Source organism: Lithobates pipiens, unplaced genomic scaffold, assembly GCF_037356315.1.
Source record: "Lithobates pipiens isolate NorthernLeopardFrog02 unplaced genomic scaffold, aLitPip1_a1.2 Scaffold_28, whole genome shotgun sequence".
In the NCBI taxonomy this organism is placed as follows: domain Eukaryota; kingdom Metazoa; phylum Chordata; class Amphibia; order Anura; family Ranidae; genus Lithobates; species Lithobates pipiens.
This window is the reverse complement of record NW_027507789.1, coordinates 79,986,541-80,007,146: the sequence shown is the minus strand read 5'-3', so window position 1 is coordinate 80,007,146 and position 20,606 is coordinate 79,986,541. Positions and strand designations below refer to the sequence as shown.

Below are 20,606 nucleotides of genomic sequence, written 5' to 3'. Positions count from 1 at the left end.
CACCGCCAGGTTTTTATAGCGCTAGGTACCCCGATATACTACCCAATAATGGTTTTAACCCCCTGATTTCCGCTAGTTAACCCTTTCACCCCCTTTTGCCAGTGTCACTAAGCGATAATTTTTCTGAACGCTGCATCAGTGTCGCTAGTGTCGCTAGGTAGCTAGTTATTTTTTTAGGTTCACCGCCAGGTTTTTATAGCGCTAGGTACCCCGATATACTACCCAATAATGGTTTTAACCCCCTGATTGCTGCTAGTTAACCCTTTCACCCCCTTTCACCAGCGATCACAGTATAAGTGTCACTGGTGACGCTGGTTAGCCAGTTAGTTATTTAGGTTCCCCGTCAGGTTTTTATATAGCGCCAGGGACCCCCATATACTACCTAATAAAAATTTGAACCCCCTGATTGCCCCTAGTTAACCCTTTCACCACTGATCACCGTATAAGTGTTACGGGTGACTCTGGTTAGTTTGTTTTTTATAGCATTTTATATTCAAATCCGGAAGGCAGTGCTTGGTTTTCGGGGTCCCGTACGTGGCTAGGCTCCCAAAAAGTCCCCCACATGTGGTATCCCCGTACTCGGGAGAAGCAGCAGAATTTATTTTGGGGTGTAATTTGACTTATGCCCATAGCATGTGTGAACAATATATCATTTAGTGACAACTTTGTGCAAAAAAAAAAAAAAGTTTGTAATATTCCCGCAACTTTTGGCAAAATATAAAATATTCCATGGACTCAACATGCCTCTCAGTAAATAGCTTGGGGTGTCTACTTTCCAAAATGGGGTCATTTGGGGGGGTTTTGTGCTATTTTGGCATTTTATGGCCTTCGAAACTGTGATAGGTAGTGAGGAGTTAAATCAAAAATTTGCACCCTTAGAAATCCTGAAGGTGGTGATTGGTTTTCGGGGTGCCGTGCGCGACTAGACTCCCAAAAAGTCCCACACATGTGGTATCCCCGTACTCGGGAGAAGCAGCAGAATGTATTTTGGGGTGTCATTTCACATATGCCCATAGCATGTGTGAGCAATATATCATTTAGTGACAACTTGGTGCAAAAAAAAAAAAGTTTGTAATATTCCCGCAACTTGTGGCAAAATATAAAATATTCCATGGACTCAACATGCCTCTCAGTAAATAGCTTGGGGTGTCTACTTTCCAAAATGGGGTCATTTTGGGGGGTTTTGTGCTATTTTGGCATTTTATGGCCTTCGAAACTGTGATAGGTAGTGAGGAGTTAAATCAAAAATTTGCACCCTTAGAAATCCTGAAGGTGGTGATTGGTTTTCGGGGTGCCGTGCGCGACTAGACTCCCAAAAAGTCCCACACACGTGGTATCGCCATACTCGGGAGAAGTAGCGGAATATATTTTGGGGTGCAATTCCACATATAACCATGGCATGTGTGAGCAATATATCATTTAGTGACAACTTTTTGTAAAAAAAATTTTTTTTTTTTTTTGTCATTATTCAATCCCTTAGGACAAAAAAAATAAATATTCAATGGGCTCAACATACCCATCAGCAATTTCCTTGGGGTGTCTACTTTCCAAAATGGGGTCATTTGGGGGGGATTTGTACTGCCCTGCCATTTTAGCACCTCAAGAAATGAGATCGGCAGTCATAAATTAAAAGCTGTGTAAATTCCAGAAAATGTACTCTAGTTTGTAGACGCTATAACTTTTGCGCAAACCAAAAAATATACGCTTATTGACATTTTTTTTACTAAAGACATGTGGCTGAATAAATTTTGCCCTCAATGTATGACTAAAATTTAGTTTATTCGATTTTTCTTATAACAAAAAGAAGAAAATATCTTTTTTTTTCAAAATTTTCGCTCTTTTTCCATTTATATCGCAAAAAAAAAAAATCGCAGAGGCAATCAAATACCATCAAAAGAAAGCTCTATTTGTGGGAAGAAAAGGACGCAAATTTCGTTTGGGTGCAATATTGCATGACCGCGCAATTACCAGTTAAAGCAGCGCAGTGCGAAATTGCAAAAAGACCTCTGGTCCTTAAGGTGTTTATTGGTCCGGAGCTGAAGTGGTTAAAGTGGTGCTCAGGCCAAAATTACACTTTTTAAATAAAAATACCCCTATAATACACAAGCTTAATGTATTCAGTAAAGTTGGTCTGTAAACTAAGGTCCGTTTTGTTAGGTTATTACAGCATTTTGAAAGTTTATAAACTAGCAGCAGACTGTGGCCATCTTAAGTGTGGGCATCTGAAGCCAGACCATATTTCTTCCTGGATTTCAGCCTTGCAGATCTCGCACATGCTCAATGCTGCACAAGCAGTGTAATAAGTTTCAGGTCAGGTTTCCATGGCAACGGCAGTGTTAGAGGAAGTTGCCACCCATATCTATGCAAACCCCTCCTCCCTCCAGGAACTAGTAAATATACTGCATGTACAAGAAATATTATTCAAGAAACACACACACACACTATATATATATATATCGTGTTCTGTACATATACACACACACACACATATCTACACTCAGCTGATACTTTTTTCTGTACAGCTTTTCATTTAAAAAGAAAAAAAAATAATTAAAAAAATAATAATGTCAGCAACACAATTCATTTATGCATCTAGACGTATTGAAGACGACTTTATGAAGTTCAAACTGTGCATATTAATTTTGAAAAATTGTGCTTGTGTTTTGGTGTTAGGCCCCTTTCACACGGGATGGATCAGTAATGATCCGCTTGCTCAGCGGGGATCGCTCTGTTGTCCCCGCTGAGCCGGAGGATAACAGGGCGGTCCCAGTACACTGTGCATGGACCGCCCTGTCAGCTCTCCGCTCTCCTCTATGGGGGATCGTCTGTCCGTGTTCATCCGATCCGCTCTGCAGACGGATAGAAAAATAGGATTTTCCTCCGTCTGCAGAATCGGACAATTGCGGAGGCGGACGATATCGGGTGTTTGCGGATGTTCATCCGCCGACTCCCGCTATCCCATAGGAATGCATGTATGTCTGTACTTCATCCGCAAACGGATGGATGAAATACGCACATAATGTCCGCATGTGTGAATGGGGCCTTAGATGGGATGGTGGGAGTATTTAAAAAAACTGCTTATTTACAACTATTTGCACAAACAACTTTCTCTATGTTACATAGATAATCGGGTTAAAAATAAGAAAATATTCCCCCAGCACATCGCATCACCCCCCTCCCCGTAAAATCGCATCGCCCCAGCACATTGCATCACAACGCCCCCAGCACATTGAATCGAATCTCCCCCAACACTTCTCATCGCATCCCCCAAAGCACATTGCATCACCCCGACACATTAAATCGCATCAGAACATCGAATCGCGTCGCCTCCAACAGATCGCATCAAATCGCATCACCCAAGCACATCGCATTGAATTGCCCCAGCACATTGAATCGCATCTCTCCCAGAACATCAAATCGCAACACCCAAGCACATCGCATTGCATCTCCCCCAGAACATCGAATCACATCACCCCCAGCACATTGCATCACCCCCAACACTTCGAATTGTATCAGTACATAGAATCGCATCACCCCAGCACATCTCCATCGCCCCAGCAAATCGAATCGCATCTCCCCCATCACATTGCCTCTCCCCCAGCACATTGCATCACCCCCAGCGCATCGAAATGCCCAAAGCACATCGAATCGCATCTCCCCAGAACATCGAATCGCATCTCCCCCAGCACATTGAATCGCCCCCAGCAAATTGCATCGCCCAAAGCACATTGCATCACCCCAACACATCAAATCGCATCAGAACATCGAATCGCGCCGCCCCCAAAACATCGCATCGAATCACATCACCCAAGTACATCGCATTGAATCGCCCCAGCACATCAAATCGCATCTCCCCCAGAACATCAAATCACATCACCCCAGCACATTGCATCACCCCCAACACTTCGAATTGCATCATCACATCGAATCGCATCGCCCCAGCACATCGCATCGCCCCAGCAAATCGAATCGCATCTCCCAGCACATCGAATCGCATCAGCACATCAAATCGCTTTGCCCCACCACATAGCATCAAAACGCATTGCCCAAGCACATCACATCGCCCCAGCACATCAAATTGCATCACCCATCGCATCGAATCGCATCACCCAAGCACATCGCATTGAATCGCCCCAGCACATCGAATTGCATCTCACCCAGAACATTTAATCGCATCACCCCAGCACATTGTATCACCCCCAACACTTCAAATTGCATCAGCACATCGAATCGCATAGCCCCAGCACATCTCATCGCCCCCAGCACATCACATCTCCTCAGCAAATCGATTTGCATCTCCCCAGCACATTGTATCTCCCCCAGCGCATCAAATCGCCCAAAGCACATTGCATCACCCCTAACACATCGAATCACATCAGCACATCAAATCGCTTTGCCCCACCACATCGCATCGAAACACATCACCCAAGCACATCGCATCGCCCCAGCACATCGAATCGCATCTCCCCAGAACATCGAATCGCATAACCCCCAGCACATTGCATCACCCCAGCACATCGATTCGCCCCCAGCACATCACATTGGCCCCAGCACATCGAATCGCATCTCCCCAGCACATCGCATTGCCCAAAGCACATTGCATCACCCCCAAAACATCGAATCGCATCAGCACATCGAATCGCTTCGCCCCAACACATCGCATCTCCCCAGAACATCGACTCTCCCCAAAGCACATTGCATCACCCGCAACACATCGAATCGCATCGCCCACAGCACATCACATCAAATCACATCGCCCCAGCACATCGCATCGCCCCCAGCATATTACATCACATTGCCCCCAGCACATAGAATCGCATCTCCCCCAGCACATAGAATCGCAACTCCCCCAGCACAACGCATCGCCCAAAGCACATTGCATCGCCCAAAGCACATTGCATCACCCCCAACACATCGAATCGCATCAGCACATCGAATCGCTTCACCCCAACACCTCGAATCCCATTGCCCAATCGCATCACATCTCCCCAGAACATCGAATCGCCCCCAGCACATCGCATCGCCCCCCAGCACTTGGCATTACATCGAATTGCATCTCCCCCAGCACATCGAATCGCATCTCCCCCAGCATCTCCCCCAGCACATCGAATCACATCTCCCCAGCACATCGAATCATCCCCAGCATATCGCATCTCCCAAAGTACATTACATCACCCGCAACACATCGAATCGCATCGCCCCCAGCACATCACATCAAATTGCAACCCCCCAGCACATCGCATCGCCCCCAGCACATCGCACCACATTGCTCCCAGCACATAGGATCGCATCTCCCACAGCACATCGAATCGCATCACCCTCAGCACATCGAATTGCATCTCCCCCAACACATCGAATCACATCTCCCACGAACATCGAATCACCCCCAGCACATCGCATCGCCCAAAGCACATTGCATCACCCCCAACACATCGAATTGCATCAGCACATCGAATCGCTTCACCCCAACACCTAGAATCCCATCGCCCAATCGCATCACATATCCCCAGAACTTCAAATCGCCCCCAGCACATCACATCGCATCGCCCCAGCACATCGCATCACATCGAATCACATCAGCACATCGAATCGCTTCGCCCCAACACATCGAATCCCATCGCCCAAACGCATCTCCCCAGAACATCGAATCTCCCCAAAGCCCATTGCATCACCCACAACACCTTACATCAGAGTCCCACTTTATAGCAGAGTATCGCCCCCTTGCATCAGAGTGTGGCAGAGTGCCCCCTTACACATACACTATATTGTCAAAAGTATTGGGACACCTGCCTTTACACACGAACACACACAAACTTTAATGGAATATCAGTCTTCGTCCATAGGGTTCAATATTTAGTTGGCACACTCTTTGCAGTTCTAACAGCTTCAACTATTCTGGGAAGGCTGTCTACAAGGTTTAGGAGAGTGTCTATGGGAATATTTGACCATTCTTCCAATAGTACATTTGTGAGGTCAGGCACTGATGTTGGACGAGAAAGGCCCATCTCGCAGCCTTCACTCTATTTCACCCCAAAGGTATTCTATTTGGTTGAGGTCAGGACTCTGCATTCCAGTCACGTTCCTCCACCCCAAACACACTCATCCATGTCTTTATGGATCTTGCTTTGTGCACTGGTCCAAATCACTTGGTGGAGGGGGGATTATGGTGTGGTGTTGTTTTTCAGGGGTTGGGCTTGGCCCCTAAATTCCAGTGAAGGCAACACTTAAGGTGTCAGCATACCAAGAAATGTTGGACAATTTCATGCTCTCAACTTTGTGGGAAGTTTGAGGAAGGCCCCTTTCTGTTCCAACATGACTGTGCACCAGTGTACAAAGCATAATCCATAAAAGACATGGATGAGCGAGTTTGGGGTGGAGGAGCTTTACTGGGCTGGACAGATTCTTGACCTCAACCCAATAGAACACCTTTGGGATGAATTAGAGCAGAGAATCCCGAGCCAAGCCTACTTGTCCACATCAGTGCCTGACTTCACAAATGCTCTTCCTGGAAGAATGGTCAAACATTCCCAAAGACACACACCTAAACCTTGTGGTCAGCCTGCCCAGAAGAATTGAAGCTGTTGTAGCTGCAAAAGGGTGGGCCAACTCAATAGTGAATCCTCATTGACCACCAAGGGGAGACGTGCTGCCCATCACTGAGCACCAAGGGGAGACGTGCTGCCCATCATTGGTGTTCTGGGGAGTGGGGGGGGGGCAAATAGTGCTCCATTGGTGTTCGGGGGGGGTGGGAGCAAATGGTGCCCCATTGGTGGTCCCGGGTGGAATAGGGTGCCCCGTCATTGGTGGCCCCAGGTGAAATAGACACGGCAGGATACCTGTATATGACAAGGGACTCTGTCATGCATTATATTAGTAGTCCTGTCTGAAAATCTGCAGAATAGTATTGCAGGTCGTCGTGTGTTTTATTTTTTATATTTTTAATTTTTATTTGATCTGATTTAATCAAAACAATCGGCTAACTAATGAATTATGAAAATGTCCGTTAGTTGCAGCCCTAAATGCAATTATGCCAGCAAACAACCAGCTAGTTCTCTGCATGGAAAAGAGCCACCACCATCATTGATGGCATTGAGTGAAGACAAGCCATGGATGTGGCCACTGCATCTGCACTGAGCCCTTAAGAAGAAAATTAGCTTTATACCTACCTGGTGTCCAGACATCAAGCAGCTTCCGCCGTAAATGAGAGCAAAGTCTAAATAGGTATAGCCCGAAGCTCTGTGTCTGAAAGTTCAGCCTTAATCTACTGTTGCAGGACCCTCATCAGCCTTGCCAGAGTGGAGGGCAGGTGTTTACCACCACCATACCGGGCAACCATAGCATGAATCGGATTAAGGTACTCTATGCAACTGCATAGAGTACCTTAAATATGATGCCTAAGTCCCTCTCCCATTTGTGGATAAATGGTGGGGGTCGACTCCTCCTCCTGACTACTCAATAGGTTGTACAGGAGGGAGAGGGTGTGTCGCACAGGTTCCCTTTTGTGACAGATGGTCCTCTGTGGGATTCTATAATTGGAAAACTATGGCAATACTACTTTGAAAGTGTGCAAGTACTGTAGAGGCAAAATTGCTCATGTACTAGATCAAATCACTGTAGAGAGTTATTTACAATCAGTCATGTCCTTCTCTTTATTATTTTATGTTTTTGATCCTGCCAGTGAATGTTGCAAGGAGCAAGTCCATTTTGACATGTTTGTAAAGGTATTTAAAGAGGTTGTAAAGGTTTGTTTTTTTTGTTTGTTTTTTTTTCCTAAATAGGTTCCTTTAAGCTAGTGCATTGTTGGTCACTTACACTTTTTTTTTTTTCCCCCTTCGTTTTTACTTCTCTTTTTTTTTTTTTTATTCTTTATTTAATTCCTTTTTCTTTTCCTTTACAAAATAGAGTATACAAAAAACAAAAGTCAAAAAACAATACAATCGATCACAAACTCAATCTTTTCTTAATATCTTTTTACAACAAAATATGCTTAACATTTCTTCTCCCTCCTCCCACTCCCACCCCCCCCCCCCCCTTCCTTGCAGTGGGTTCAGAGTTGTATCCACCATCACCAACCCTATGTATATCTATCCCGGCTTTATTTTATAATTTCCTCTACATACCTCCAGGAATTTTTGAATTCTTTCCAAGATACCCATTTGCCCGTACGCCCTTCTCCGGATACAATTTCCTCCCCCTCTTCCGCTGGGCACTCCATGTTCTGCATTTCATTTACCCGGAGTATCCAGTCCCGTATTTTAGGGCTATCCGGCTCCCGCCATTTTTTTGGAATTAAACTTTTAGCGGCACTGAGCAGTATGGGGATTATAGAGGACTTATATTGCCTCACCGGGCCTTCGGTCCCGTGAAACAAAACAGTCCAAGGATCCTCAATTATGTGTTTATTCGTTACAACCTTTATTAACTCCAACACCTCCTTCCAATATTTTTTAATAATCGGGCAATCCCACCAGATGTGAGCCATAGTTCCTGTTATCTTACACCCCCGCCAACACTCTGGGGATTGTGCAACTACATATCTACTCACTTTGTCTGGGGTCGCGTACCACCTTGCGAGACACTTATAGTTCAACTCTGTCATCTTATTATCTGCCGTCGCGCTATGAGTTAATTTCATTATTTTCTCCATGGTCTGAGTGCTGCAACGAGTCCCCAACTCTCTCTCCCATTTTTTAATATAGGGCGGGCCCTCCAGTCCTTCCCCCCCTAATAGAATTTTATAAATTCGAGCTATATTATTTTTTGATTTGTCTCTCAGACACAGCCGCTCAAAAGGCCTATATTCTTCCTCACTCCGAATTGGATGGGGGAGTTTTGTAATAAAGTGGCTTAACTGAAGATACCTCCATGCATCAAACCGCATAAGTTCCCTGTCCTTCCTAAGTACTTCAAACGTGTTAATTTTACCTCTGTAAATAATATCTTTTACCTGTGCATTACTTTTTATTATCCAATTACCCCCCACCTCTTGTTTCCCAGGTATAAAATAGTCGTTGTCTTTTAAGTAAATCAAAGGTGAGTTGTAACTCCATTTATTATGTGCGTGAATTCGATCCCATAACTTAAGTGCATTACGTGTTATTTCATGTGTGTTTACTCCTACTGACCTATACTGGGGGGGATTCCAAATTATCCGTCCTAACTGTGCTTGGCTCATCGCCTTTTCTACCCTTACCCACCTTTTATTATTTGCCTCTTTCCCCCATTCCACCACTCGTGTAAGAACCACCGCATTGTAATATTTTTTAAAATCCGGGACTGCAAGGCCCCCCTTTTTTTTTTTCCTGCTCAGAACCGCATAAGCAATTCTTGGTTTTTTATGTTGCCAAATATACCTTGAGATTAGCCCTTTTAATGTCCTAAAGAAAGCTAGGGGGGGAGAAATGGGCAGCATTTGAAACTTATATAGAATCTTTGGGGCCAGAACCATTTTGACCGCGTTGATTCGCCCAAACCAGGAGAGGTGGCATGTTGAAAAAATTTTTTATTTCTCTCTTAATTTCCTCTAGTAATGGAATATAATTGTTAACATAGATTTTCTTAATGGTATCGGCGAGGAGAACTCCCAAATATTTAATCTCCTTTCGCCAAGGAAATCGGAATTCCTCGGTGAGTCTTGCCTTTTCCTTTCCCTTGATATTAATATTTAGAACTTCGGACTTGCTGAGGTTTATTTTTAAATTCGAGATTTCCCCGTATTATTCCAACAACCTCAGCAAGTTCGGAATCGTGATCCTTGGGTTGGAGATGTAGAACAGCACATCGTCCGCATATGCTGCGAGTTTGTGCTCTTCCTCACCTACTTTAATCCCTTTTATGTCTGGGTTATCTCGGATGGAGGCCAATAACGGTTCCAAGGACAGTACAAAAAGAAGGGGTGACAAAGGGCCCCCCTATCTTGTTCCATTCTCCATTTGGAATTGGGAGGATGACATCCCATTCACTTTTACAGATGCCTGAGGATGATTGTATAACACCTTGATCCATTGGATCATTCTTGGTCCAAGGCCCAGCACTTCCAGTGTTTCAAACATGAGTCCCCAGTCTACCCTGTCGAATGCCTTCTCCGCATCTATCGACAGGAATAGTCCTGGGGACCCACTCATTTTTAAGGCCTGTAGCAGGAGCAACGAACGCACTCCGTTGTCCCTACCTTCTCTCTCAGGGATGAATCCGACCTGGTCCGGATGAACCAGTTCGGTCATCCTTTCCTTCAGCCTAGATGCTAAGACCTTGGCGAATAGTTTGGTATCCGCGTTTAATAAGGCTATCGGTCTGTAACTAGAGCAAAGCGTGCTATCCTTCCCCTCCTTTAGCAGCACCGTGATTGAGGCCCGCAAGGCCTCCCCTTTCATCCCAAAATCTCTGCCCAGGCCGTTCATGTACTTGCAGAGCTTAGGGACCAAGATCTCTTTATATTTTTTCAAATACGAGATCGTGAATCCGTCTGGTCCCGGACTTTTGCCGGAGGCGGTTTCTTTCAGAGCCTTAAAGATCTCTTCTTCTGTAATGGGTCTATCTAAGTCACATCTATCACTGTCACTACCGAGGTTAGGAGGCCGAGATGCTGAGAGGGCTCCCCTTGCGGCCGAGTGCAGTGCAACCCTGGAGATGGCACAGGGATGCAGTGCCCACAGTAGCACAGGTTGCCGGGTAGCAGCAGTAGATGGAAATGCTGAGCAGACCAGTCTCTGGAGGCAACTGTGCAAGAAGTCCAAGGCAGGGTCAGGGTCAAGCCGAAGGTCAAACACGGGAGGTCAATCCGGAGGTAAGAAGGCTGAATACTGAACTGGAGATCAGGAACGGAGGTCAAGCCAAGCCGAGGTCGGGTGCCGGGAGCAGACAAGGAGTATCAGGAACAAGCCAGAAGTCGGAGCCAGGAGAGTAATCGGAAGCAGGTCAAACAAGCCGGGTCGGTAACAGGAGATCAGGTAGCAGAGATAACAGGCACGGGTACTCAGGAAGAGCTGACGATAAACCAGCAATGTGATGCTGTCAGGTGAATGTTTAAATAGACACGGCGCTTGGATTACGTCGTGAGCGCGCCACCGCGTCCGTACGCCTACGACGTGTAACGTAATGCGTTCGTACTACCCGGCGCACGCGTACTCGATCGGAGGCTCCATCAGGCGTTCGTCTGGGAATCATATTGCGTCTTCGTGGGCGCTGACGCGCGTTAACACGATCGCGTCCCACAAGGTAACTCCTATTTCCCTGACAGTGCCCCCCCCCAAGGGGCAGCCTCCGGATGCCTAAACGAGCCCATTTTTCAGGATGAAGACATCGAAACCTGTGTATGAGTCTAGGTGCATGTACAAAACTTGCAGGTTCCCAAGAATTTTCCTCAGCCGAATACCCCTTCCATTTAATTAGAAATTGGATTGTCCTACCTCTCCGACGACAATCAAGGATAGATTCGACTTCAAATTCGGTTTCATCACCAACCTGGACCGGAGGCGGGGGCACTTCTTCTCTACCTGAAAAAGGACTGGAGATGACACGTTTGAGAAGGGAGACATGGAAAACGGGATGAATTCTAAGAGAATTAGGCAAAGCAAGTTCGAATGCTACAGGGTTAATTATACGTCTAATCTCAAAAGGGCCCAGGAACTTGGGTCCCAACTTCCGAGAAGGACATGACAGTTTTAAGTTCACAGCAGAGAGCCACACTTTGTCCCCTATCTTAAAGGCAGGGTTAATTCTCTTTTTCTTATCATAATGTCTTTTGTATTCCTCCTGAGCCTTCTTCATGGTATCCTGAAGCAACTGATAGTTCGTTTGGATGAGGTTTACTCTATCCTGAACGGCTGGGACCGTAGATTCAGGAATGGTATTGGGTAAGAACGAAGGGTGGAACCCGTAGTTTGCCCAAAAGGGTGATTGGTTGGTCGAGGCATGCACTGAATTGTTGTACGCGAATTCCGCGCAAGGGAGCAGGGAGGCCCAATCATCCTGGGAAAAAGAACAAAAGCATCGCAGATATTGTTCGAGCGTCTGGTTGGTTCTCTCTGTTTGTCCATTACTCTGTGGGTGGTAGGCTGAGGATAGACATATTCTAATCGATAACAACTTACAGAGCTCTTTCCAGAACCTGGAGGTAAACTGCACCCCTCTATCTGATACGATGCTGTCGGGTACACCATGTAGGCGGACAATTTCCTTAATGAAGATTTTTGAGGTATCCAAGGCGGAGGAGGTCCCTTTCATATGCAGAAAGTGCGCCATCTTAGATAGGCGATCCACCACTACCAAGATGGTAGTGTGCTCTTCAGAAGGGGGCAACTCCACAATGAAGTCCAAAGAGATTTCCTTCCACGGTTTTTCTGGGACTGGTAGCGGCCTTAACAGGCCCCAGGGTCTAGCGTTAGACCCCTTGTTTCGTTGGCAGGTTGTACAGGAATCAACGTACTCTTTACAGTCGGATCTTAAGGTAGGCCACCATAAGGACCGTTGCACAAGATCAATCGTCTTCCGCACCCCAAAATGGCCGGCCAGGGGGTGGTCGTGGAAGGTCCTTAGTACGAGTAACCTGGCCTGCTGAGGCACAAAAATTTTGTTCTGGTGCCATAGAAGCCCGTCCTGACTTCTCAAGGAAGAAGCTTCTACGTCAGTACATTGGTTAGAGGCCTGTGCTATCGAAGCCCTTAGGTCTGGTTGCATTAGCAGGAAATTCTGGGGAGACAGAATTGTACTAGGTGTAGTCTTTTCTGAGGAGTCTGGGAACATCCGGGACAAGGCATCTGCCTTGCCATTTTTTGATCCTGGACGGTAGGTCACATGAAAATTAAACCTTGAGAAGAATAAAGCCCAGCGGGCTTGTCGGGGTCTCAGACGTTTAGCTGTGCGAAGATATTCTAAATTTTTATGGTCGGTGAAGACCAGGATGGGGTGAGCGGCACCTTCCAAGAGATACCTCCACTCTTCAAGGGCGGTCTTGATTGCCAAAAGCTCCCGGTCACCTACATCGTAGTTTCTCTCTGGGGGGCTCATCTTCCGTGAAAAGAAGGCTACAGGGTGCAATAATGCCTTGGGACCTTGTCGCTGGGATAGAATTGCTCCTGTGGCCACCTCTGAGGCATCGACCTCCAGAACGTAGGGTAAGGCGGGATCTGGGTGCTGCAGGATAGGTGCGGTAGTGAAGAGGGTTTTGAGTTGGTCAAAGGCAGATTGTGCTGCTGGAGTCCAGAGAAACTTGATATGTTGACGAGTGGTCTGCGTGATGGGTGCTACTATGGTGGAGAAGCTCCTTATAAACCTCCGGTAGAAATTAGCAAACCCAATGAACCTTTGAACAGCCTTCTTGTCAGAAGGAGCGGGCCAGTCTAGGATGGATTTCACTTTCTGGGGGTCCATGGCGATTCCACCTGTGGAAATGATGAGTCCCAGGAACTGAATAGATTCCTTTTCGAAGTCGCATTTCTCGGCCTTAACGAATAGTCCGTGGGTCCTGAGAATACCTAACACTTTTTTAACATGTATTCTATGGAGTTCTAGAGTGGTCGAGAAGATCAGAATGTCGTCCAGGTAGGCGACGACAAAGTGGTCCAAGTACTCCCGGAGGACGTCATTAATAAAGTGCTGGAAAGTTGCTGGGGCATTGCACAATCCGAAGGGCATGACCAAGTATTCGAAATGCCCGAATCTTGTTCTGAATGCCGTCTTCCACTCGTCCCCCTTCCGGATACGGACGAGGTTGTAGGCTCCACGTAGGTCAAGCTTAGTAAAAATGCGGGAAGTGTGGAACCTTTGGAAAAGTTCTGGGATGAGCGGAAGTGGGTAGCGGTTCTTGAGGGTGATGTTATTTAGTTCCCTGTAGTCCACGCACGGTCTCAGAGTCTTGTCCTTTTTTTCTACGAAAAAGATGCCCGCACCAGCAGGGGATGAGGAAGGGCGGATGAACCCCTTTGCCAGATTCTCATCTATATATTGTCTTAAGGCCTCAAGTTCAGTCTCGGAGAGAGGGAAAATCCGGCCGAAGGGAATGGGAGCTCCCGGCAATAATTCGATGGGGCAGTCATAGGGACGGTGCGGAGGCAAGATATCTGCCTTTCCCTTGTCGAATACGTCCCTGAACTCTTGGTACGCTGCTGGTATGTTAGGAGCGGGACTGAGCACGGGTTGGACGGTCAAACAGCTGGGCAAGTTTCTAGATTCGGGGTCCAGACAGTGTTGTTGGCAGTAAGCTGAAGTGAAGGCTATTTCTTTCTTGGACCAATCAATCCGAGGATTGTGTGCCTGAAGCCACGGGATTCCTAGGATGACAGGGAACATGGGAGAACACAGGACGTCGAATTTGATAAACTCCCGATGACCAGAATCTGTGGTCGTTAGGATGGGTCTTGTTTCCCTGGTGACATGGCCGGAGCTAGGTAGGGAGCCGTCGGCCAGACGGACAGTCAGCTTTTGTTTCTTCAAGAGAAGCGGGAGAGCAAGATTTTTAGCCAGGGTTGAGTCCAGAAAGCAGCTGCAGGCCCCAGAGTCCAGTATTGCCTGTAAGTGGATCTCCTGACCTGACATCGTCAATGTGACAGGAAGGGCGATGTGGGTTGACGCGGGTTTCGTTACCTGGAGATGACATGGAGTGCAGAGGGTGGATTTACTTGGCCTGGTGGGACAGTGGTCAATACGATGTCCTGATTCCCCACAATAGAAGCAGAGATGTGCCTGACGGCGGCGAAGCCTCTCTTCAGTGGTCAAGGGAGAGCGGAACGGGCCATTCAGAACAGAGGATGCCGCTGGGCAGGCCGGAGGTGGAGCCTGGGTAGAGTTAAAGGTCCAAGTGGTTTCAGACCGGCGTTCACGTAGGCGCCTGTCAAGCTGTGTGGTAAGTTGAATGAGTTCCTCAAGTGTTGGGGGAACCTCCAATCTGGCTAGCTCGTCCTTGAGGACCTCGGACAGCCCCATCCGGTACTGATATTTTAAAGCTGCCTCATTCCAGCCGACATCTGCAGACCAAGTACGGAACTCTACTGTATAGTCTTCTGCAGGCCGCTCGCCCTGGCGGAGGGAGTACAAGGTTGCTTCGGCTGTAGTTGTCCGAAAGGGATCATCGTAAATACGGGCCATAGCTTGAAAAAACTGATCCAAGGTACTAATGGAAGAGCTGCGTTGCTCTAGTAAGCCGTGAGCCCAGGTCTGGGGATCGTCCCTTAGTAGTGAGATGGTAAAACCCACTTTGGTCATTTCAGAAGTAAATGTCTGAGGCTGCAGAGAGAAGTACAAGTAGCATGAGTTCCTGAAGGTTCTGAATTTTCTTCGGTCCCCATGAAAATATTCTGGTGCAGGGACTCGTGGCTCGGGAGAGGTTGAGACTATAGCGCTAGGATCTTGGCCAGAGAGGACAGATGGCTCAGGAGGGTGCTGCAGACGTTCTTCCAATCGAAGGTACTTCTCTTGGAGACCCTTAATCGCTGGGGTCAGGGCCATGACTTCCCGTAAGATGGCCTCTATCGGGGAGTTGCCTCTGTCGGCCTCTGGCATCTGGCTGGTTTATACTGTCACTACCGAGGTTAGGAGGCCGAGATGCTGAGAGGGCTCCCCTTGCGGCCGAGTGCAGTGCAACCCTGGAGATGGCACAGGGATGCAGTGCCCACAGTAGCACAGGTTGCCGGGTAGCAGCAGTAGATGGAAATGCTGAGCAGACCAGTCTCTGGAGGCAACTGTGCAAGAAGTCCAAGGCAGGGTCAGGGTCAAGCCGAAGGTCAAACACGGGAGGTCAATCCGGAGGTAAGAAGGCTGAATACTGAACTGGAGATCAGGAACGGAGGTCAAGCCAAGCCGAGGTCGGGTGCCGGGAGCAGACAAGGAGTATCAGGAACAAGCCAGAAGTCGGAGCCAGGAGAGTAATCGGAAGCAGGTCAAACAAGCCGGGTCGGTAACAGGAGATCAGGTAGCAGAGATAACAGGCACGGGTACTCAGGAAGAGCTGACGATAAACCAGCAATGTGATGCTGTCAGGTGAACGTTTAAATAGACACGGCGCTTGGATTACGTCGTGAGCGCGCCACCGCGTCCGTACGCCTACGACGTGTAACGTAATGCGTTCGTACTACCCGGCGCACGCGTACTCGATCGGAGGCTCCATCAGGCGTTCGTCTGGGAATCATATTGCGTCTTCGTGGGCGCTGACGCGCGTTAACACGATCGCGTCCCACAAGGTAACTCCTATTTCCCTGACAATCACTCTCTGCTAAGCTCGGTAGTTTCACTTTATTCAGGAATTCTTTAATTTTGTCTTTTTTTCTAAAATCTTTTGCCCCTTTTTGTCCTAAATTATACAGAGCTTCATAGTATTGTTTAAACACCTCGGCTATCTCCCTGGTAGTATGGGTCATCTTCCCGTTCTTGTCTTGTATTTTATCAATAAAATTAATCCCTCTCTTCCTTTTCAGCTGTCTTGCTAGATGACTACTTATTTTATTTCCCAGATAGTATCTCTCTCTAGTTCTCCTGTCCAATGTCCTCTTTGATTCCTGTTCCATCATATCTTTAAGTTCATCCCTCTTAATCACCAATAAGTGGAGATCTTCCTGCTGTTGCCGCCTTAATTTTTTATGGGCCTGTTCTAATTTATATACCTCTTCTCTTAAGTTTTCTATTTTCTCAAGTCTTTCCTTTTTTTTTTCTTGTGCCCATGGAGATGAGGATGCCCCTAATATATACTTTATGTGCCTCCCAAAGAGAGGCACCAGAAATTTCAGCTGTGTCGTTAACGTAGAAATAAAATTCAATTTCCTTTAGTACTGCCTCCGCAATTTTCTCGTCCTGCAAAAGGTTCTCGTTCAATCGCCACGTGAACGATTGCCTCTGCGTTCCGAGCATCCTCATCTTCATTGACACCGGGGCATGGTCTGATAATGTAATTATTCCTATCTTGGTTTCCATCACTAGGTCCAATAGCCTGTGATCAACCAGTATGTGATCCAACCTGGAGTACGTCCCATGCACGGGGGAAAAAAAGGTGTAATCTTCTATTTTATCATGCTGCAGCCTCCAAACATCCATCATCTGGTGTTGTTTCAACCATAGTTTAATCATTTTCAATGCTTTCGTATTTAGCCCCCTAGCCTGGGACGTACTATCCCTAGATGGATCCATACAAAAGTTGAAATCTCCTGCAAGGACAACCTCCCCTTCCTTAAAATCTTCTAACTTCCCCAGAACTGCTTTCAAATAACTTATGGGATTCTTGTTGGGGCAATATACATTTGCTAGGGTGAGAATCTTATCCCCTAATTTTCCTTTTACAAACAGGTATCGGCCTTCAGGGTCTGTCATCCTATCAAGCAATGTGAACTTTATACATTTCTCGAACCCTATTGCGACTCCCTTAGCTCTCTTTATAGGCGAGTCCCCATATAACCAATTTGGATAACTATCTGAATATAATTTGATATTTGTGTCCTGCGACAAGTGGGTCTCCTGCAGGAACACCACCCCAGCTCTGTACTGCTGTAATTCCTTCAATAATTTATGCCTCTTAACCAGAGAATTCAGACCCTTAACATTATATGACAGGAAGTTTACTTCTATCATCTATAGCTTTCCAATAAGATGTAATACTTCCGTCTTCTTTTCTGCCTCATCTCAATACATATTACCTTAGTTGGTGCTGCAAGGAGCCTCCTCCCCCCCCCCTTCCCCCCCTCCCCCCCTGGCCAAATCCCGACCTCTACTCTGCAGCTGAGGACCCCCTCTATTCTGCAGATTTTTACCCACTAGGGTGCGACTCCGATCGCGGCCACCCGTGTCAGGGTCCCCCCCTCCCACCCACCCCTGGGAGAATGGGGGTCCCCCCTCAGACCTGGTATGATGTCCCGGGGCCCCACCTGATCCCTCCGCCACCCTCTTTCCACCATCCCCCCTCCCCACTCTCCCCCTCCCCCTCCTCCACAAAGAAAAAGAAGAGAGAAGAAAAAAAAAAAAAAGAAAAAAAGCAAAAAGAGAGAAGGAGATCAACAACCGTATAAGCCTTCCCCAAATCCAACTCCCAATATCAATGTCCTTTATATAAGTCCATTAGGGATCTTTAGAAATCTTTGGTACTGGGATCCCCAGATTATTACAGAAGACCTCCAACTCGTCTAGAAATTTTAATCTAAATGTTCTTCCGTCCCGCTGGACCAATAGGGCCGCTGGAAACCCCCAACTATATCGGATATTCGCCAGTTTCATTTGTTCTAATAACGGTTTTAAACGTCTCCTCCGAGCCAATGTTCCTGCCGATAAGTCCGAGAAAACCTGTAAAGATACTCCCTCATATTGTAACGGGGGCAGCCCTCTGAGCCTGCTCCATATCTTGGCTTTATCTTCAATGAGGCAAAATTTTATAATTACGTCTCTCGGGACCTCTTCCCTCAGACCTGGGGGTTTCCTCACCCTATAAACCCGCTCAATCTTTAAATCCTCTCCTATCCCTCTTCCTAATATAGGGTTAAATATTTTTCCCATCTTAACCCCCAAATCTTCTCCTTGTTGTTCAGGCAATGCTCTAATCCTTAGGTTTTGACGTCTGTTTTGGTTTTCTTGTTCTTCCAGCTTATATAAAATGTCCCGCTGGTCCGTTTGCAGTTTCCCAACTTGCGTTTTCAGTTCTAATATTTCATGGGCCTGTTTACCTGTTAGTTCCTCTGCTTCTTCCACTCTCCTCAATAAATGGCCCATATCCGTCCTGACGTTTGAAATTTCTACTTTGATGGTATTCTCTAGTTTGGCGAACATTTCCAGCATTTCACCTTTTGTGGGGATTTGAGCGATATGCCTCTGCCCCCTCATTTTGCCTTCCAAATCTGAGTCCAACTCCTCCCCTGAGTTATCTCCCGGGGCCCCTGCTGACCTAGCTACTTCTCTCTTCTTCTCCTTTACCCCCTGCTGCTTTTTTTCTAATCCGGGGCTTTTTACACTGATTTCCTTCATATACTTCTGAATCGTACTTGTGTTAAGACTCTCCTTTGATTCATTCGCCTTTTGATTTCTTCCTCTCATGTTCCCACCTTTTGTCCTTTGCCTCCCCAGGGTTAAGAGAAAAAAAAATAAAAAATTCTTTAGGCTGGGTTCACACTGCTGCGGGGGGAGATCCGGATGTGATTCGCACAGCAAATCACATCCGATCTCCGTAGCACTGCGAGTTCAGCCATACAGATAGTATGGCTGAACTCGCAGCTGTCCCGCAGCAAACTCGCACAGGACCCTTTTTTGGGTCCGCAACGGAATCGGATCGCATGGGGGTTCACACCATGCGATCCGATTCCTGTGCGAGTCGGCAGATCGCACTGCGATATGCCGACGGATCTGGGGGTGTCATTAACATAACATTGACACCCCCAGCCGTCCGCATAGGGCAGTGTGAACTGCCGGCGGGAGGTGAGCGATGCGGGAAAACGCCGCGGATTCGCGGCGTTCCCGCATCGCAATAGTGTGAACCTAGCCTTATTCAGTCTTTCTTTGATTGTGCCACCTGCACTGCGGTGAGAGCCCGGCTCCCAGATCCCCGCCTACTTTCTCTGTGTTTTTAAGTGAGAGCTATTACTGCGATCTCTTCTAAAAAGAAGTTTACAAGACTCCAAAAAGAGGGCAACACCTTATCACACATAACCTTCCGGCGATCATTCCATATACTTCATATGCAAGTCATATACATCGTTTTTGTGGATATATGTCGTTTTATAAGTCATTTATGTTTAAGCTCCACTTATTCCTATTACATCCTGGTCTGCCCTCTCAAAAATGTGTGGGATCAATTTCCTGAGCCTCCACTGTTTTGCCCTGTTCCACTCCTCCTCCTTACACTGAGTCTTTTCATCTAGGGCCGCCCAGAGCATTCAACAGGCAATGTTCAAATACATTTCAAATGAGGTTTAACATGTATTCAGCATAAATGGTTCAAAAAGTACCTGGGGAGGAGGTGGTTACTTATAAATATTCTTATCGTGTCCTCAATCCTCAGTCCATCTCGTTCCTCTGTCCATACAGCCTCCAGGGGATCATCAAGGGAGTATCAGTCAGTGCTTCCCCTGTGTTTGCCAGTGCTCCAGGAATCTCTTCAGACGCTGTTTTATTATCACTCCATCTGGTCCTGGATCCTGGCTGTGCACTAGCCCACTGTAGGTCTCGTACGAGGGCAGCAGAGACAATACGAGGAGGGGGGGGGAGGGGGTCGACGGACTCTGAACAGCGCTTTTGCCCGCTTAACACCCTGAGGGTGTACACCCCCGTGTGTACAGTCCGTCTGTTTAGTGATGGGATAGGACGGTCCGGGCGGCTTCATTCATGGAGCTCAGCGTCCTTTCCCCTCACGCTGCTCCAGCTGATCAGCGGGACCGCCCCCATCTGCTCACACGGGCGCCGTCATCGGGTCCCTCCCCTCTCTCACAGGCAGCTCGTGTTACCCATCAGCTGATTTCCCTTCTAAATGGTTTTTGTTTTTTCTTAGAATTTCTCACTTCCTGTTCCTCCTTGGTGGCATTGTATATGCATTTTGAGCATCACATTGATTTCAATGGGTAGGAGCGGTGAATAAACCGCTCCATAGATGCGGCTAGCAGGACTTTTTTCACTGCCCTGCTAGCGCACCACTCCAGTGTGAAAGC

General features: G+C 47.1%; 1 long non-coding RNA gene across 1 annotated transcript in view; it reads right to left on the bottom strand.

The window, feature by feature from the left end:
- The window catches only part of LOC143935506 (uncharacterized), a 71,775-nt gene extending 51,435 nt beyond the window's left edge, over nucleotides 1-20,340 (bottom strand). Inside the window, exon 1 of the long non-coding RNA XR_013263543.1 lies at nucleotides 19,911-20,340. This is a non-coding gene — a long non-coding RNA (uncharacterized LOC143935506). The remainder of the gene's footprint in view (nucleotides 1-19,910) is intronic.
- Nucleotides 20,341-20,606: the final 266 nt, after the last annotated feature.